This window comes from Rhinolophus sinicus, chromosome 7 (genome assembly GCF_057876585.1).
Source record: "Rhinolophus sinicus isolate RSI-liver-muscle chromosome 7, RSI-T2T, whole genome shotgun sequence".
Taxonomy (NCBI): Eukaryota; Metazoa; Chordata; class Mammalia; order Chiroptera; family Rhinolophidae; genus Rhinolophus; species Rhinolophus sinicus.
The window spans coordinates 40710180-40731490 of record NC_142507.1 but is presented as its reverse complement, the minus strand read 5'-3'; the positions used below and the strand labels follow the sequence as shown (position 1 = coordinate 40731490).

The 21311-nt window shown below is 37.8% G+C and overlaps 1 long non-coding RNA gene and 1 pseudogene across 3 annotated transcripts in view; one reads left to right on the top strand and one right to left on the bottom strand.

Annotated features, from left to right (window-relative positions):
• LOC141568474 (uncharacterized) overlaps window positions 1–21311 on the top strand; it is a 145333-nt gene that overhangs the window by 16181 nt on the left and 107841 nt on the right. For all 3 annotated transcript variants that reach the window (XR_016021740.1, XR_016021741.1, XR_012491619.2), the window contains exon 3: window positions 18895–19062. This is a non-coding gene — a long non-coding RNA (uncharacterized LOC141568474). The remainder of the gene's footprint in view (window positions 1–18894; window positions 19063–21311) is intronic.
• On the bottom strand, window positions 3922–5055 carry LOC109455136 (filensin pseudogene; annotated as a pseudogene).

Genomic DNA, 21311 nt, shown 5'->3' with positions numbered 1-21311 from the left:
CATATGTTGAATTAGGGCCTAACTCAACATGTAGGATTTGGTTATATGCTTTGTCTGTTATTTGGCTACACTATTGGTCTCTTTTAAAATACCAGGAGTGCCAAAACAATGTATACAAGTGAACACTTCAGTCAACGTTGCTCAAGCAGTAGTTCACCGTAATCAGAAGTGTCTGGACGCTGATGCTATTAAATCAGACTTCTGATAAAAACCAACCAAAACTGTTATATTAGGATGAGTTGGGTTACATGTAACAACAAATAGCATCACTTTGAGCAGCTCTTGCAATTGCAGAAGTCAGATGTGACTTGTTTTCATCTTTTGTTATCGGTATATATTATTACAATTTTAATACAGTTTTTTCCTTTCTTAAAATGTGTATACTTTTTTTGGGGGCACCCTCTGTATTGTTTTGTAAATTTTTTATACATTTATATTTGCTATAAACATTTTTAAAGGTAGTGTTCATACTTTAAGAAAAACTAGCCATTGGAAACCTTTAGTTTCTAATAAGATTTTCTTTAATTTGTAACTGTTACTTCCAAAATATTTATCATTCCAAGATTATCTTTAAACGTACCCATTTTAATTAATTATATATTTTTAATATTTAAATAATTTATTATTTTATTATTTTGGGAATTACTTTAACTGGGATCTTAATTTTGTTGTCTTTTTTTATGCTCTTTAACCTGTTCCATTAGCAAAATGATCCACTATGTTTATTGCCAACATAATCGATGCCATCTTTAGGCCAGAAGGATGAATAATACAGGCTCTTCCGTCACCTGGACTGGTTCCCCAACGTTCTTTCTTCCTGATTATCAGGATGAACTAAGTTATTTATAATGCATCTCCAAGAGCTTCTTGGTAAGCAGACTTGGAGACTTCCTAGTCCTGTTCCTTCTGGCCAAAAGTAGAGCTGTCTCCTGGGAAATTCTGCTCTTGCAAATTTAACTTTTCCAAGTGTGTATGTAGACAATAACTAAATGAGTGTACTCTTGAGGAATTTAAGGGAGGAAATAGCTCTTGAGTGGAGGGGCATGCATGGAGTAGAGAGGAGAAGAAGCCCTTTAAGACTCAATGCTCAGGAGAAAAGTGCTAGTAAATAGAATTTTTGAACTTATATGAATCACAAGTTGTTACTCTTTGCACATAGATTTTTTTTTTTTTTTAAAGAAATAAGGACTTTTAGTCTTATGGTTGGCAGTCACGCTTCCTCTAGTGACCATAAATCTCTCCCAAATGCTAAGAACCTGCTCAAACTTGGCAAGCCAGCTGAATAAAAAGGTCATCTTCTTGCCTAACGGCAGATTCTGTAGTCTTTACCACACAATTCCCTTTATGGTCATAATTGTCCCTTGCAAAAATATAGTGTTACAGCAGAACTCATAAAACTGCTGCCTCTGGAATAAACAGGAAAGGGCACATTCTCATTTCCAAACAACTTATGTACCAATAGAGTTTAGCTTCCATTTAAAATGGAAAGCAGTGATTCCACTAACAACGCAATGGTTTGGACAGACTGCGCGTTTGACCTTCCAGTGTATAGGTGAATCTGTTTGTACTTACTTCTGTAGGGATATCTTTTAGATTAGAGATACAGAGATTGCGCTCAGATATTTAGTTTCTATAGGGTAGCAATGCTGTCTCTTTTGTTAGTCCAGGACTTAGCATAGTTTCAATTGCAAGGAGTCGCTTAAGAACATGAGTGTTTTCAGAATTTTCAATCCTGAAAATAAGTAAAAATAAAAAATAAAAAATATTCAGTACATGGTGAAGAGTGGGTGCAGCCTCAACCTGAAAAGGAATTTAAATTGACCTCCTCACTTTGAAGCTAGCAAGAACATAATGTGTGGAAAGAGAGAGGAGGAGCAGTAAAAAATCCACATACGCAAAAACTATTTCAAAATCGAGCAGGATTTTAATGGGTTATTTCATAGAAGCAATGACCATAGCCCTCTTTTTTGATGAAGGTTGGGGAGTTGGTGGTGGTGACCTTTGAATCTGAGAATTGCCAAAGGAAATCAAAATAATGAGGGTTAGGTTAACTGAGCAAATAGCTTTCCTTCTCATGGAACTTGGTCTGTAGGGGAGAAAACAAAAATAGCCCGTAGATATATAGCCATTAGACCACATGAAAAGCGTAAGGCACTGTCTGGCTTTCGAGTTTTAAGCTCCGTGGCCCACTTGTATTTTGTTTTTGGTAGACTGTAGTGTATACACATTGAGAGCTCTAGAGTTGGACAGCCTGAATCCAAACCTATATCCTCATATTTCCATTTGTGTGAGCAAGTTACTTTTTGTTCCTTAGTTTGCTTTAGCTGTAAAATGGGGCTAATGACAGCGCTTACGTTATAGGGTTTGTGTCGGAATTAGATGGGTCACTGTATATATTGCCCTTCAACCAGTGCCTTGTACTGTACAAGAACAAAAATGTCAGTTAGGGGAAGTAGCTGTAGAAACACTAATAAATGTTGTGTGACTTTGCTTGGGCTACCGTAACAATGCACCATAGACTGGATGGTTTAAACAACAGAAACTTGTTTTCTCACAGTTCTGGAAGCCGGGAATTAAAAATCAAGGTGCCAGCAAGGCCATGATCCTTCCTTGTCTTTTCTGGCTCCCGCTGGTTCTTGGTGTCTTTTGGTTTGCGGCAGCAAAACTTCAATCTCTGTCTCATCTTTCCCTGGCCTTCTTCCTTGTGTCTCTGTGTCTCAAATTGTCCACTCCTTTCTCCTATAAGGACAACAGTCACTGGACTTGAGATCTGCCCTAAATTAAGTAGACTTTCTTCTGGAAATCTTTAACATTACCTCTGCAAAGACCCTATTTCCGAATAAGGCGACATTCACAGGTAGCGGGGATTAGGACTTGGACATATCTTTTGAGGGAACACCATTCAATCCACTGCACACCCCTTGCCCCATGGTTCTGATGTGGCTTATCCCACACCATATGGCCCTATGTGGTTAGGTGAATTTACACCTGGATTATTTAAAGTACTCCATCTTTTCTATCTCAGCGATAGGTTTAGAATGGGTCAGTAACTCTAATTTGGCCATTTGAGTCTTTCCTGGAGTTTTAGGACTTTTCTGTTATATTGAGTTACTATTAGTCTTATGTGAGCAGAAGTTGGCTGAGGCCACGATGCCCAACAACACTGAGTAGCCATTTACTTTCCTATACGATGAGGGCAGCTTGCAAAAAAGAAGCACAACTTTGGCAGTGGGAAAGTTGGGAGGGAGGGAAGAAAGAAGGATGAAGGGAGAGAAGAAGAGAAATACCTCTTTGTTTTTGCTTTAACAGAACTTGTCTGTTCCTCACTTGTAGTGTTTGTCACTTTATACCATTGTACTACAGACGTTGCCTGCATGTTTTCTCTCTTTTATTAGATGAGGGATTGAAGAATCCTTGAAGGAAAGGCCTATAGGTGATTGCTCTTTGTAACCTCTCACAGTTTCTATCCCATTTCCCTGGGAACTCAGTAAACTTTTGTTGAATGAATGGGAATGGGTTGGATTAAAGAAACTAATTTTTTAAAATCTCTTACTATGTTTCATATGCTGTGCTAGGTACTTCCCATAAACGATGTCATTTGATCCAGAACATCTTTTTAAGGAAAGCATTATTAGTTATTATCTCTCTGGAGATAATTGAGCCATGACTCAGAAAGTTTATGTAGATTTCTAAACATCATACAGTTTTGTTGTTGTTGTTGTTTTTATTTTTTTATTTTTTGCAAGCAAAGACAATATTTTAATTAAGGCTTCACTGGCAGTTTCAGATGGGCCAACTATGGTCTAATCCAAACAGGAACACTCACTCTTTATTATTTGTTCTACAGCATCAAATCACATCCTCTACAGTGGCCCAGAGACATTTCTCCCATGGAGCCTAGACATTTTGAGAGTCCTTCTTTCATAGTTTCTTCTTGCTTTCTTTTTTCTTTCCAATCATGATCTCCACAATGACAGCAGTTTCTTCATTCGTCTGAATACTGTCAGTTGAAAACTTCTCCCTGGATTTCATCACTTCCACCTTCTCATATGCCAAAGTCCTGGAAGGGCTTCTCTCTTGCAGGCTGCTGTTCCTAGCAGGGACGGACAAGGAACAAAATCTAGCTTCCACTTAACTAGCGTCCCTGGAGACCAGCACGCACCACCCTTTGGTGTAGAGGTCAGCTGGGGGCTTGGGCTCCTTGGGGCTTCTTGCTATCTCCTTGACCAGCTTGCAGAATTTCTCCAAGGCTTTGCTTATCTGCCCTCCATCTGGCATGCCTTTTGGAGCCCTTCTGGGGTAGAGGAACTTGCTTCTTTACCCTCTGATTCAAGCTTAGATTCACTTTCTTTAACTACCACCTGCACCGGCGTTGTGTCTTCCAGACCATTCAGTGGTGTGTCTTCCAGGCTTTCATTTGCTTTGTCTTTAGCTATAATTTCTTTTTCCTTGGAACCTTCTTGGGGAGGTTTTGCTGTTGTTATATCCTGTACAGCCCTGGAAAGATCTTTCCCAGTAGGTCGAGGTCTGAGAGAAGCTCCGTGGCTTGGGTGACCAGAGTGACAGGAGTTTCAATGAAGGCGGAGCTCAACCTGTTGCCTTCATTTTCAATCATCCGATGTTACTGGTCCAGCTGGTTTTTCAGGGTTTGCTGGGCGACCACCAGGTGCCGGCAATCACAGGAAGACTTCTCCAGGCTCCTCTCAGTCTCTGCAATCTCCTTCGGCAGGGTTTCATTATGCTCATTATAGAGCTGAATCTCATCGTCGTAACACTCGTGGGCATCTTGCATAGCTAGTTCCAGGGTCGCCGTCTTGGACTGCAGCTCGGCTTTCTGTGCCTGCAGGAGAGGTAGCACCTCCGGGTCTCGGCCAGCTGACCTTGCAGGGCGGCCTCATCTCTGCACCCTGGTGCTCCAGCTGGATGCGGTCGGCTGCCAGGCCTGTTGCCCTCCACATGGCGGGCGACAGTGTTCTTGGGGCCCAGCAACTTGCCCAGGCTCTGGAAAGCATCCTGCTGCTGCTGGAGGATGGCGTGGCCCTCAAAGTGACACATAGTTTCAAGTGGTGGATTTGGAATTTGGACCCAAGGCTCCCTAGTTTCAAAACTTGGCCTTCCGATCTATCTGTTCTCAAAACCTGATGTTCTAGCAGAGAATTCATAACAAGGAAAACTATTTTGATCAGGATTTATAAGGAATGGCCTAATGATAGAGGTGGAATGCTTGAATTGAGCTTTGAGGAATGGATATAATTTCTATATCTAGGAAAGTATTAGGAAGGTACTTAAATATAAATCAGGTTATGGAAATTCCTAACTCAAAACTCTTCAGTAGCTTCCCCTTAATCTTGGAATAAAATCCAAATTTCTGAGCCTGTCTTAAAAAGCTCTTCATGGCCTGTCGTTTGCCTCCTAGTCTAGACTTATCTCATACCTGTTCTTCCACTGTCCCAGAGCCTCCTTTCTGTTCCCTGAACATACCTAACTCACTCCTACCTGCTCACACTTTCTCTTTCCCTGATTCCCTCTCCTGATCTTGTCATGACTCTTGCTTTCTGTCATTCAGGTCTCAAAGAGGCCATACATCAAAAGTACCTTCTTACTCACTTCCATCATATAGAGTTATTTTAATTTTTAACACTTTGCATCATTTGACATTTTGTTGTTAATTTGTTTACTTAAATATATTTGTTCTTTATTTTCTCACTCCCCTTCAATGGAATGTAAAATATCCTAAAAGCTAGACTAATGTCTGTCTTGTTGGTTACAGTGCCCCTCCTCAGATCTCTGGCAATCACAAGTCCTCAGTAGATATCTGTTGAATGAACGAATGAATGAATGAATGAACACGGTAGCCTGAAGTGGCCATGGATCGGCAGAGCCCACAATAATTGAACTTAAGCTCAAATGTAACACAATAAATATTTGAATGTAGTTGGCTAGAGTACAGAGTACATTAAGGATAGTGGGATGTAAAGCAGGACATCTTGATATGGCGATTGTGATGCTGTAGATCTTCAATTAATTTGCATCAAAATGGTTCTGGCAAAACAGATGGGACAGTGACAGAAATATTACATGACAGGTATTCATTGGGTTTTCTCCTCTGATGTCTGCAAAAAAAGAGCCTGAGTTTTCTCTGCTCACCTTCTGGGTCTTGGGCTGATCTGATAATGAGAGCTGTCTCCCACTGGAAAGGAATCTCCAGTAGAGAAGAATTGAAGGAAAGGAAAGGTAGGATTGATTTACATAAGAAAGGGGGTATAATAAGTTCAGGAAGTAAAGAATTTATCTCTAGGGGAAGTAGTCAGGGAAAGGGGCTCATGTTCAGAGAAAAAAGATATTGAAGGAGTAGCAACTGTCCTGCAAAGAGGGTTTTTAAGGAGCTAGATGGGTAAATAGGACCGATTAGGACCTTTGGAGTGTTGTGCGCTTCTGCTACTTCACCACCTCTTCAAAGTACTTCAGGAGAGAATTGTATGAGTTTTTTCAAGGCTACCTGAGTTGGATTTATGTTTGTTCTAGATGTGGCAAGGCCAAGACCAGCCTCGAAGGTAGGAGTTTTGAAACATTCCTTTTGGCTACATGTGTATGCTTATTTTTATTAGTAAGTCATGCTGAGACACAAATCTCTGATTCTGACCTCTTTGATAATGCCATTCCTACCACTCAGTGAGCATTACTTTTTTACATCAAAAAAACAAAAACTAAAACAAAACTAATACCAGGTTAGCAATTTAAGAGTTTAACACCCGATGCTTTTTCATCGTTATAAAAATATTTAACTAAGTAAAACCAAATGTATGTTTGTCATTGATGATTAAGGGAAATAATGGAAATATTATTGAGGTATTTCTGTGAAATTTGATGCTGAGATAAGTAATCATATAATGACTCAACTCTCTGACTTATTTCTCCATAAATCTTCCCCCTTCAAATAAATATTCTTGATGAGATAACATTGGCCAAATCAGAAAGCTTATCAAAAACAATTTTCCATATATATAAATAGATAACAAAAAGTACCATTATTAGGCTATTTGATCTATCTACTCCCATTTGGAGTATGTTTTTAAGAAATCAAAGACTGAGAGATAGGCCAGACAAAGTATATGTTAACATGAGAAGAAGCAGACACTTAGCTTATATTGATTGATAGTTTTTCCTGAGAAAAATAAATGTGGTGACATGACTCCTGATTATATGTGGTTTTTCTGCTAGATGATTCTCAAAGACCATTTCATTTTTCAATCCATTTCTTGTCTCACACATCCCTGGCTTCCATGTTATTTCACTCTTGACCTTGGGTTGATCAGAAAGTAGCAGCGTTTATAGATATTGGGGTAAGGATGAGATAAAAATATATGTTTTCCAAAATTGAAATAGTTAAAAGTTTATTTTTTTAACTTGTTTATTTCAAAATAACCCACATCACAAACAATTAAAATGGTCATATTGGAATGTCTTTGGTATTCAGAAATAGCTGTATCAAAGTGGCTTCTAAGAATGCCATGTTCCCGGGGAAGGTCTGGGTAAGGTTCAAAGAAGATTGGGAGTCAATTTAAAAGGTACGTCTGTGTTAGCTTCTGGAGGGTTGAGTGAAAAACATGCATTTTGCCTTGATTCTGTAAGACCTAGGAAACTAGAAAAATTTCCTTTTAATCCAAGAGTGATAGGAATAAAGTGGCACTTTTATTGCTGTATTTAGTGGACTGTGGTTTAAACAACAGAAATTTGTTTTCTCACAGTTCTGGTAGCCAGAAATTAAAAATCAAGGTGCCAGCAAGGCCACGATCTAAGTTAGTTTCGTAGGTATTAAAAAATCTCACCTGGGAAAATAAAAATAAAGAAAATATAAAGCATGTTGCATCACTAAATAAGTTCAAGAAATGCTGATTTGAACAAGTAAGCAGATTTCTAAGCTGTAGGGCCTTCAGAAACTGCTGATATTTTGCATGACCGTCCCAGAGGGAGACAGTAGACACTGTTTCCTCAGTGGAAACTAGTGGTCCTGGAACACATTGACTACAGAATGCAAATGATTTTGAAGGTGAACAGACTGGAAGCAGAGGGAATGGTAAAAGCGTTATCCAAATAACCCAGTGGGGAGGTAACAATATCTCACCTTACAAGTGATGGAATGATCGATTGGGAAGGAAATTCTCAATGTTGTCGTTAGATAAGTGTTGTAAAATGGGAATCCTTAAGATTTTAACTATCTTAACCTATAGTTCTGCCAATTGAACATTTCTATCTTTCATTAAATGTGACATGTCAAATTCATTATAGCGTGCTCTACCTAGGTATTCTTTTCCTATAATTTATTCGTCTCCTGTCTCAATTGCTCAAGATCTAACACACAAGTCATCTTTGATTCTTTTCTCTCACTACCTGAAAACTGATCGAAACCTGTCACTTGTACCTTCTAATTATTGCTAATCTCTGCCTACCTCTCCATCTCTTCTGACTTCCCTTTATATTCTATTTCCAAAATTATTTTCTTAAAATCAAGTTAACTCCATTTTTGAAATGCTGTACTTCCGTGTTGCCTGAAGGGTAGCGTCATTCTTCTCAGGGAGGACTTACATGATCTGGCCGAGACTGCACTCTTACCATTTCTTGCTGAGTCGAGGCTGTTCCCTGATACAAGGCTGGCATTAGGTCTCTGAAGCCTCTGCACACATTATCTCCTGCACCTGAACTGTCCTTCCCTCTCTGCTCTATTTGCTGAAAGCTCACTCAACCTTTGAAATTGTTTGCTTTCTCTTTAACATCTGTTATGAAGACTTTCAATATTTTGTCCTGTCACCTTCCCTAATATACTTCAATGTTGTCATTTACATAGATAAAGGGAAACAATATGTTCCTACCTTTGTTTCCTCTATTGAAGTCAAATTTCTCTTCATGAGTAAGCATTTTCTCTCATCTGGTGAATTTGTTGGCCTGGAATTTTCCCAAGACTTTCTAAAAGTTGGAATAAATTGTTTCTGTTGGTTCCCCTTTCTTCCCCTGTTCTTCAGCATATAAATAACACTTAGTTAAATTTAATTCCACTTTTTGGCCCATTTTTTTCTTTCTAAAAACAACTAAAAGCTGCTTATTTCATTACTAATATTCATCATATAATATACTAATTTTCAAATTTGTAGCAGCAAACCAATTCCAAGGTCACTTTTCAAGTCTTTTAAAAACAAGATGGCAATATGCCAGGGGTTGTTGCAGTGTCCAATTCTAATGAAACATTAAACATTTCAGCCAGCAATTCCAGTGTCCTCTGACTGCTTTAAAAACATTTGGTTAGATGCCATCTGTTCTTGGTGATTTATTCATTTCTTGTTTGTCAATTTTTTCTAAAGTATCCTCTCATTTATTTATTGATCAATTCCTTTGGCCTGTGCAGTATGAAAGTCAATAAGAATATATTAAACAGCTAAATTGTGCCCAGCATAGTGCTGGGTAATGTGGGGAATATGAAACATTTAAGATATGCATCTGTCCTCCAGGAGCTTGTCTTTCTTTAGTTAAGGTGAAAACCAAAAACAAAAACATGGTGGACAGGTAACTCAAATGATGCAGGTGTTATTAACTGCAGTTACAAAATATGTGAAGCTACAGATCTCAGTGATTCTTTAGCTCCATTCAGCAGCCCTCTCCACTTTCCTGCCAAGCCCTTCCACTACTCTGTAGAATATCTAAGAGGTGTTTCTTATGTGCTCAAGAAAAGTCAAAATCGTATTCTTTTATGTTAGCATTCTCTTGGGCATTTATTGCCCAAAAAACTTTTGAGAGAACTATCTCACCATGGCCACCACTATCAGTGGTATCCTTGAAATGTTTGCCTCCCTGCCAGGCATAGCTGACTCCGCCGATGCTTCTTGTCTGTTCTACACTCTGGCTTGATAAAGAAATGGGAAGAACATTGTTTTTCCTAACTCTCTGTTCCCTCACCCCTGCAGTGTAGCTGGCTGCACACTTTGTCTCTCACTATCCATTGTCAAAATGATCCCTCATCTTCTGCCTTGCACCTCTTTTTCAGAACTTGAAGTGGCTGGACAATAAAATTTAGTCTCTATTTTTTCAACTTGATTTCCTCTGCCTCTGGTCACCGTGCACCATTTTCTTCCTTCCTCTTGCAACCAAAATAAAAATTTCCCATTCATATATAGACTCATGGGAAGAAATGCTGGGAGGTATCGCTGATCTTACACATCCAGTCTTTATTTGCTCCTGAGTAAATCCACAACGTATCTCGATTAACCCTCACAACAACCCTACCAGGTGGGCACTATTATTCATGTTTGACAGCAGAATGGACTAAAGTTTAGTAAAAACTAGCTCAAGTGCACAACTAGTAAGATTCCAGTAGTAGAAAATCTTGTCCCTTATTCCATGAGTGGGACACTGCAGCACTTTGATTGCTTGGATTTGCATTTTGTTTGGTTATATACCAAAAAAAAAAAAAAAAAAAAAAAAGTTCTATTTTGATTACAGAGCAACCAACAAAATGAATTTAAGGCATGCTTAAACTTTTAAGTTAAATTCACAGTGGCTGATTGATCCCTCCCTCAGATTTTTTTTCACTCTAATGTAACCCTCTAAGCCAAATTTGAAATCAATAAACAATAAGGCCTCTGCTCAAATCAGGCATCATCTGCTTTAGAACTTGTCATGTCTCAGTTTCTGATTGGCAAGTGAATCACAGCCAAGTACTTATTAGGCCGTTAGGCTCCATTCCAGCACGGTCTTCAATTATCGTTGTTATTGTGCAGCAAAGAACATTTGCTTGATGAGGTAGGGCTGATTTGCTTATTGTATGTTTCTGCATTCTCGTTAATCTCTCCAATTCTGCAATTTGTATTGGTTGTCTAGTTATTAGTGTGAATTCATGAGAGCAGGCTTTGTTATTAGTGGGGTCTCCTAACAGTAACTAACCCTTTGGGATAGGCAGAACCTGTGACAAATCTCCCAGCCCTGAAGTCTTTGCAGGCTGAGTATAAATGGCTACACTACAGCAAACAGGGAAGAGTGCTGATGTTTTAACTGGAGGAGCTAAACAGTATTGAATAGGAATCTATTAACCTTCTCAGTCACTGAAACAGTCATCTCTTCTTTCTTATCCTGTGGCTTAAATGTAGTTAAAAAAAATGTATTTTTATATGTGTGTGGATTGCCACTTTTTCATTTTAGTCCTTTGGCCTGCTGGTAGTATACACATTCCATGATGACTCTAGACTTAGGCTCAATTTTACAGTAGGACAGTTTTAATTGAAGAGTCTCTTGAGCTTCCTAACGGTTTCCCGTGGGTATTCCATATGAACGCTCCAGCTTATAATTAAATGCTGATTTTAAAATGTTTTTATTATGTCTCTTCAGAAGATCCCAAACAATCAGAAGATTGTATGCCTAGACTTTAGGGATAACCTGTCTTTTCTGTTCATTGGACTTCCCCAAGCATCTTCACACAGTACCTGGCTGAGGGTGGATGCAGGTAGGGAGCTTGACCTCCCTTGAGTACTACTTCAAGGAAAAAGTAAACACTAATCAAGAAATTTCAAAAGTTGTCTAATCAATTGCTCTTTTTCTCAGTACTATACTGTCTCTGTTAGACAGTGGAACTCTCATTTCAAGGCTTGAAAAACGTACATTTAACATGGGATATGGGGATTCATGCACAGCATATAATGTTGTAGCTGGTGAGCAGGAACCAAATGGCAGATTCAATTTTGGGGCAGACTTGAATCTTTTGTTATGAGTGGATTTTTAGGAGGGGAATACAGGAGAAAATAAAGTGTTTTTCAGAGGAAGATAGTAATGATCAAAATACTTGTGTTTTTACACATGGAAAATAGCTTCATGTTTAATCTCTCTAAAAAATGTAGCCTGCTTCTTTCTAAGTAAATATCCCAAAGGAAGGGAAACATATACATTATAATTTATGTACCTTATATCACTTATACATTGTTAACTGATCATTTATGATCTTGTGTCTCTTTGCTGTTGACTGTTAGACCCTTTCAGATGCCAGGGGGAAGAGATCATTTCTCCATTTCCGATCAAGTCTTATCAGATTCAATATTGTGCAAAGATGTCCTAGGAGGTAAAGTGTATGAATAATGTTTTATGATAGCAATTATTTTTCAGCTGATTATTCATTACTCATAGTGTGAACTCTGAGGGAAATTTACATTATCTTCCTATAGTTAAATGTTGCTATCAATTTAGTGTTATAAATCTCTGCCAGATGTAAGGTAATCATGCTTTATTTCCAATATTGAATTGTCTTTGAGTCAATAATCATATTTCTTTACCAAGCCTTTTATATTAATTAATAATATTTTCAGCCTTTTATAGTACCATAAATCTTACTCATTAAATGAAAAATCATGGTGAATTCTGAATCATTAAATGAAAACTAATGACTAAATCTAATTTAATTCATGATAGTATCTTTCTGAATTCCATGTTCACCCTCATCTTCATGGAATCAAATGTACGTATACGCTTTTTTCACATTTGTGTTTTAGACTTTATTCTAGTTCATTTCCCCCCCAAATAGTTCTGTATTTGTACCTTGAACTTTTACAAAAGGTTTTAAAGCAGCTTTCTACTGGATTCACTATGGCTAGGACATCTTTCTCAAATTATTTTTCAAGTCTCTGTTCTTAGGAAAATCTCAACAGTTTGATTTTTATTTTATTTTCAAAACATTTTGAATATAGTTTTCATTTGTTCATTTTCAATACCAAAATTGTTCACATGTCTGGCCAAAAACATTAAACAACAATCATCTGAGCTATTGATTGCAAACACAAGGAATAATTTTAGTCACATGTACTCTTTTATTCTTTTTTCTATTATAAGTAAATAATGCTCTGGTAAATATTCTTATACATAATATTTTGTGCATATCTCTGCTTATTTCCTTGAGATAAACATTTAGAAGTTGTATCACTAGGAAAATATTCATTTAGGCAAATTTTTATCTTTGCCTAAATTTAATACTTGAATAATATACATATGGACTTAAGTGTTTGCATATATTTATTGACCACTGATGTTTCTTCAATTATGAATGGCCGGTTTACTAATTTCCTTTTGACTATGTATCTATTGCAGTTTTCTTCTTATTGATTTATAAGATATTAGTAAATTTGTGGTGTTAATACATTGACACATATTCTTCTTGTATACACTTTTTTTTTTGCTGAACTCTATTAATCTTTTCTTTATAATTCTTTTTTTTTAAAACAAGAACTTCTTTAACACTGTCAAATTAAAATTTAAACATTGCTTTTAGTTGTTTTCACCTTTCCCTATTTTACCACTTTAATAAATTTGTAATTTATTTTGTTTCTCACAAAACTGACCTATTTTACCCACATTCTTGCTTTCACCATTGGCCTCATATGTAATATGCAATTAGAATAGCTTTCCAGAAAATTTGATTAATTTTACCCTTTTGCTTATGAAGCTCATTCTCCTCTTTTTCTGTCATTAGCAGCTTTAATGCTCTAACTCCAACTGCTCCCTAGCACAAATCAGAGGTGCCATGGTGTGACAGGCAGAAAAATGGCCCACAAAAGATGTCCATGCCCCCAGCTCTGGAACATATTAACTTGGGAGATGGAATTAAGTTCATGGACCTAGGGGAGGGAGACTACCCTGGGTTTTCTGTGTTGGCCCAATGGAAGCACATGGGCTCTTTAAAACTAGAAGAGGAAGGCAGAAGAGTCAGTCAGAGAAATGTGATAGAAGAATAGATAGGAGACATCCGAGGCCTAAGAGAGACTTGACCCTCCATTGCTTGATTTGACAATGAAGGAAGGAAGCCATGAGGCAAAGAATGTTTGACTTTAGAAGTTGGGAACAGTACTCAGCTGACAGCCAGCAAGGAAATGGGGCCTCAGTCTGACAACCACAAGGAGCTGAATTCAGCCAACAACCTGAATGAGCAAAGGAATAGATTCTCCCCGGAGACAGAAAGGAATGCAGCCTTGCCAAACTTTGCCTCTAGCCCACTGAGACCCATGCCAGACTTCTGACCTTCACTACTATACTATATTAGGTTTGTGTTGTTTAAGCTGCTAAGTTTGTAGTAATTTGTTACAAGAGCAATAGGAAACTAAATAGCAGACCTTACAGAATTTGGTGCTGGGCACATCTGGGTCAAATTCTGACTCCATCTCTTAATAGCAGAGTTAAGTGCAGAGTTTTATTCACCACTTACCGCATAGGACTGTCATGAGCCAGAAAGAAGTTAAGATAATAGTAATAACAATAATAATAATAATAATAATTTAGCAATATAATAATATAGATGCATACACACATTTTTTTAAAATAATGATTATAGGCAACATGTATTGAACACTTACTATGTGCCAGATAATTTTCTAAGCACTTAATATGTATTACTTCTTTTAATCCTTACAGTACATCCCTGTTAGATAGTATTATAATCCCTCATGTCTTCTTTTTTCTTACACATGAAGGACAGAGTTATTTAAAAAATAAAAATAAAAAGGACACAGAGGAATAGAGATGGTAGGTAACTTGTCTAGGCTCACAGTCAAAGAGTGTTGGAACCAGTACATTAAACCTAGACAATACAACCCAGAGCCCGTGTGCTTAAATCACCCTGCTAGAGCTACTCTGTTGTTGTTGTTTTAGTATTAACCATTATTCCAGGGCTGCTCCATTATTATTGTTTTTGTTGTTAGTCTTATCATCCCAATATCCACAGACGATACAGAAGTAGTAGTGGGAAGACTTACATATGGGGTTTTGACTTTAAATAAAGATATCTTTGAGCCTACTGTATGGTTAGATCAAGGGACCAGTTCAGCTAAGCTGAGTCTTTAGACCTTCTCTAGAAGTGACAATCCCAGAGTCTGGTGACCTGCCTTGAAATACCAGAAATTATTAAATGAATCTGTGGATTTTAAATAGTTTGTTTAGCGTCCATGTTCTAGTTGTATAACTGATCTTCCTAAGAATATATGCCTTTTGAAATAATGAACTAAATCAGATTAATGAAAATATAAAATATTTTCATTAATGAAATATTTTCATAACCATAAAAATATGAGCTAAATCATTCAACTATGTGGCATGACTATTTTTTAGAATTTATTTTGGAAAAGTACAGGGTAAAAAGAATTGTTGGGGTTTTCACTTATATGCAGAGGGTATATGTTTTGTTCATCAGCATCATTGCTTTTGTAACACGTTTCCTCTGCTTTTCACAGTGTTTAGCCGTGGGACTCGTGGCTGACAAAGCAGAAGTGTGTGAGAAGTGAGACACTGAGATGCGATGACCAGCTGTTCAATATTATGACACCACTAAAACGAATAAATCTCTTTTCCTGTGGGAGACAAACAGTACCTTGCTCTATAGCAGCAATGTGTGCAGAGACGAGTTGCTCTGAGAGCTCTGCATGTGATGACAAAGACAGGGCTGAAAGCCACAAATGAATTCTCAGTCAGATCAGACCCCAGCCCCCTTCTAAGTAAACGCTGTACCCCGCAGATGGTGCTCGCATCTCTCTTACTGAAAAGGTAGCACTCACACTTTTCCCCAAATCTGAACAAAAACTATAACTGGACGCCTTGAAGGTGGCCGGGGAGGGATCATTCCAGTCAAACCTGAATGCCCTATAAGCCTAGGCCAAAAGAAACACCTTCATTCACCTCCGTGACCCTCTTCACCATGCTCAGTACTTTTCTGGGTTTCAATCAGTGTTTAACGTCTTTGGCAAACTCCTCCGCTCACAATGTATATTTATGGTCCTCACTTATTTTCAGTCATGGGTCATGGTCTCTCAGCAAAAGCTTGATCTTAGAGATTTCAACCTCTTCCTAGTCTGCTTCCTGGCTGAACTTGACCAACCCATTGTCCACCCAGAAATCAGTGGGATGTCTCTTAAGAGCAGGTCTGATCGTGACTTTTCTTGCCCTCCTGCGAGCCAAAAATCAAGCTGAAGTTCAAAGCCTCTGTAATATCAATTACTTTACTATGAGGAGAAATTCCACATTCCTTAATGCATCCTCAACAGTCTTTATGTGCGTGTGCCTCTCCCTTGTTAAAATCTCCAGTTCCATATTTTGCTGCAACCTAGTTCCACCGCTCTACCCTTGCGTGCTATTCTCCAGCCACAATGAGTTGGTTCTAGTCGCCAGTGTTTCCGGCTTGCTCCTGCTTCCCTGTGTTTGCATTAGGCATTCTTTCTGCTGGAAATATTGTCCTACCACCACGTACCGCCCTTTATCCGGGAATGGCCTCTTCATCCTCCTGTCTTCAGATTAGAGTTTCTAGGATGCTAGGATGAATTTAAGTGCCTTTAGATTTTGTTCCTGTTGTACCCTGTATTTCCCTATTTTAACACTTAACAACAGTGAGTAGCATCTGTCTATTTTCTGCATCTCCAGTAGACTCCGTGTTCCCTGAGAATATGGCCCATTTCTTGTGGATCATTCTGTCTTCATTACCCATCACTGTACCTGGCACATTGGACAATGAGCATCTCTTTGTGTTAAATCTTTCTATTAGCCTGGTACACTCTCACCAGCCAGTGTGTGTGGAAAGATTTCAGTTGATTAGCTAAATGTAAATCCACAAGGTAGAAAATCCAAATTTATACTTTATGAAGCTCTAAGTTGCATTGATACTATCTATCAACTGTCAAATAATTGAAATCATGAATGAATTATCCTTTTCCACAATTTCTTTTCCAATTTATTATCTATATATCTACATGAGCAAGAGCCTCAAAACTTTGCAGTCTGTTAGAAACTGTTGCCATCGTGTCACTTAATTGCTTTTTTATAAGCTAAAAGTGTATTCTTTTCCTTAGCAAGCAAAATTATGATACCTTTATGTATACGTGTATGCATCTGTCTATCTTTGAATGTTCATGGTCATTTCATATGCATTATGTTATTAATTCCTCATAATATCACCATGAGGTGAATAGTACAATTTTTATTATCTCTATTTTATAGATGACACAACTGAGCTCGGTGTGCTTGCTATTTAGCCTGAGTCAGCAGACAGTGAGTGACAGACTACGTACATCTGGTTCATTGCCAGATTCTGGGAAATTTTCATATGCCTCTGGTTCAAACACTAAAATAATTCAGACTGTAAGCTCCATGAGAATAAAACTCATGAAAGATTCTTCACCACCGTGTTGCCCATCACTGGGCTCGGCAGAGAGTTAGGTACTTAACAATTACTTGTAAAAAAATTAATGAATGAACCTATACTGGGAATTCTTTTCATTGCCTTTCAAGCCTTTATATTTGCAAATGGCACACAGAGAAGACATGTGACTTTCTAAGTTACCTAACATGCAAGAAGGATGCAAGATATTGAAGTGAGAGTACACAGACTCGGAGATGAATCTTGGCTCTACTATTTATTAGTTGTGTGCTTTTGGACCATTATTTGAATTCTAAATTTCAATTTTACCATCTAGAATTTCCATCATTTAGCTGGAACGTAAAGACAATATTACTTGCTTCATAGGGTTTTGGGTGAGGTAAATGCGCTAATGCATAAAAAGCACGTATCACATGGGTCTAGCATTTAGTAGGTGCTAGATAAATACTAGTAGTTCTCTTCCTGCTGTGAGGGAGAAATGTTAATTCATAGCCATTAGGTCAGCAAAAGATTCAATCATTTAAATTTTTTTTTTCTGAATAGTCATTACATATTTATAACCCAGGCTGCTTGATTTATATGTGCTCCTGTTAGCTTCGTCTAAGCAGTTTCCAGCTTTTGCATACCCCCAGCGTTTATCTCATTCTGCTATATAGGTTAAAAATAAACTTTGAAAATCAGACCAATATAATTCAACAATCTTTCTGGTTGGTGGATTTAGTTGTGAGTTTCAGCTGGGAAAAAAATAACCATAATAAAATGTTTTATAAATCCATACCTGATTGGAGAGAGAATATTAGAAGTTAAGCTCTTCGTCTTAATATATCTGGGCAGTAAGCTACCTTTTATATTTTGCTCGGTATGCTAATCCACGTAGAAAGCATTGCAGGAATTTTGACTTCATGAAGCCCTCTTTAAATGTTGTTTTTTTAAACCATGTGAGAGCTAAATGTGCTGTTTTGCTCTCCATCCTAGCTACTCAAAGATTCATAAAACAACATTAGCTTTATCTTTAAACAAAAATCATTCTAGTCATGAGTTGTGCTTAGGGGGTTAAGATAATACCTTTTTTTGGTTCCTTGATGTTGCCATATTAATTAAATTAGTTGAATTTGTTTCCTTCCTTCAAATGCTTTTGTTTTTAAACATAAGTTGAAATAAATATGTTTCAACAACTAGTTATGGCTGCTTTATTAAGTTTCAGAGACTCTTTTTCTGGTGAAAATACACGTGGGTCTCTGTAGCAATGCATGTCCTCTCTCAGCTATTTCTGTAGAGTCTTTGCAGTCAGACTGACCTTGGTTTGAATAGTGCTCTGATTTGTTAGCTAAGTGGTTTTAACTGGTATGAGTCTCAATTTCCCTATTGGTCAAAAGTAGCAACTAATATCCACCTAACCAGTTTGTTGTGTGGATGAAGTAACATATGTAGATGTGTCTGAAGCAGAGGCTCTGTAAATATTAATCCCCTCTCCACTTCTCTGTTAAGTATTTTTAAACCAGCTATGTGCTGCTGATGGTTTTACGGCTGGTAATAATACCACTTTACACTGATGTACCACTTTTCAATTGTGCCATGCACTCTCCCATGCTATCTTTTCATTCTCCTAACATACCTGATAGGTATGTAGTACAGTGATTACCGCTTCTGTTTGGGACATGAAAAGATTTATTAATCTGTAAAATTCTTAGATATAAAGGACTGTACCTTTTGCTCTTTTCTTTGTTTCTTAGGCTGAGCTTAGCACAGAACTTGGCATCCGTCTGGGCTATATAAATATTTGTTGTATCAGAACTGACCGAGGGGAAGAGCCGTAACTTATCCAAGGACATACAGAGAGAGGCGATGGCAAGACCAGAGTAGTGTTCCTCTGACTTTCAGATTTTTCCACTAGACAACTGGTAAGCAATATTTCACTTTTTTTCCCCCAAAGGGTCAATTGAGGGAAAAATAAGAACATTTATGTGCCACTATTTTCCAATTAAAATGAAAATAGCTTTATTGAGTCTCAAGGAAAACCATATTTCTTCTACTCAGATTACTTAACTTCTGCAGTAGAAAAGTGCCAATGAGAAATATTAGCACTCCTCTTTACCACTAAAACGTTGATACTGGGCATATTTGAGAAGGAACCACCCAGAGGCAGCTTTCCAATTTGGTACCCCTTATATTTGCTGAGCACTTTAGAGTTCACAAAGTGCTTTTGCAGACATTATCTAATTACATTCTTGAAACAATCCCAGGAAGAGTTATTATCACCAACCCAACTTTACAAGGGGTGCACTAAAGTTGAGGCGGGGAAATGACTCGCCTGAGGTCACACAGCAAGGGCACCATGAACAAGACCAGGTGTGTTGCCTTCCATACCATATGTTTGCATACTGAGCACTTGCTCCTTTTGTTGGTTGTAGGTAAGGGAGTGGATATCAGATAGATCTCTCCAACCAAAACAAAACAAAACAAAACAAAAATCTGACCATTTCTCTCTATAACTCTCTGAGTCTATGCTCATGTAGCATTTTTTTTTTTTTTTTAATCCTTCTGAGTGCAGGAGCCTGGGAATGAGGCAGTCCACAATACAAACAAATGGACAGTCCTGTATTCCCCTGGAGGCTTTCTATCCTATCGTCCCCTAGGTATGGGGTAGGAAAGCTACAGTGAAACCTATACTGTGAGCTATGCAGAGTGAAGCTCTGTGGTCTTCAAGCTGCTCTGCATGAGCAAGTCAGAGGCTTGTTCTGTTTCGTGGAATGCCAGTGAGTCAGTAGAGTTTTGACTTAAAAATCTAGAAATTAATTTTGTTCTCGATTACAAATATAATACGACTAGAAAATTTTCACTAAATGTACATGTGATCTTTCTTTCCCACATTTATGTATTCTGTTTTTTCATGTACGCCTCATTTGATTCTGTCTACTTGCTATTGGTGATTGCAATAATACAAGTTTATTTAACCAGGTTGTTGGGTGTGGGCCAGTAAACAGAGGTTCCGCCCCTCCATCCCCATCCCACTCCCCCTCACCCCCCCCCCCCCCAACGCCCACACACACCATTTCTCTTCAAGTTGTTCTCCAAGCTTCTTTGGAGAATGGAGGTCTGTGGAAATACTCAAGTCAGGTGCATATTTGCATAAAATGCCAAAGCTGAGAAGTGTGAGAAGTGGGAATGGTACAGAGGCAGGCTTTCTGATCATGTAACAGTCTCCCTGCATACAGTGTCACCCCACTGGTCTCTTCCTTTATCTCTCTTTTGTGCTTTCTCATTTGTCACAGCTACATGAGGTAAGAATTAATTTTGAAGTTTTAAAATAATTTTTTTGATCCTACATCTGCTCCCTCCCTCATTTATATTTCACAGTTTATCTGTTATAAGTGACATCATTTTCTAAATTCCTTTGAAGGTGACAGAATTGTTTATAATTGTGATACTGATAACATCTTTTGCAGGAAGAAAGAACACTTGTGGAAAGTTATGTTGGCCTCAGACAACTTGCTACTCTTGAAGAAATCCAGAGTTGCTTTATCTTGGATTTTCTGCTTTCCAATGCAATAGAAATAATCATGGACTTGCTTTGGACATGGTTGTGTTTGTTAGCTGATTGATGAAAGTAGTGGACTTGTTAAGTTTTTCTGATAATTCTTTGAGTAATGCTGCTGAAAGTGAAAATAGAACCTCCATAGCAGGTGCTGTTTCAGTGGCTGAGTGGAGAGATTTAGTCCACAATAGGGAGAGCACCTTCGACTTGGGTACATAAAACTCTTTCTTCCTCTCATACTTTCTTACATTTGCATTTCTAAAATATTGCTATACGTTTTTATCCAAAAAAAAAAAAATGTGAGTGCAAATGTAAGTCAATAAGGATGTCATAGAATTGGAATTCTTCAAAACATGCAATTTGCAAGTATTTTGTCACTTTTGTGATGTTTGTCACTTTCATATTTCCAACATGCTAATGGTTATATACATAAAATGTTGCCCAATATATTTTTATTTAATAAGAATCAGAGTCCCCCAAACCTACCCTTACTTCCAGAATTTCCCCAAAAGATAATTAGCATAAATGATGAGAAAAGCTCATGCTTTGCTTCCCCCCTATGTAATCACTCAGTTTATTGTCAAAGATAACAGTCCAATACTGTTCACATTTAGC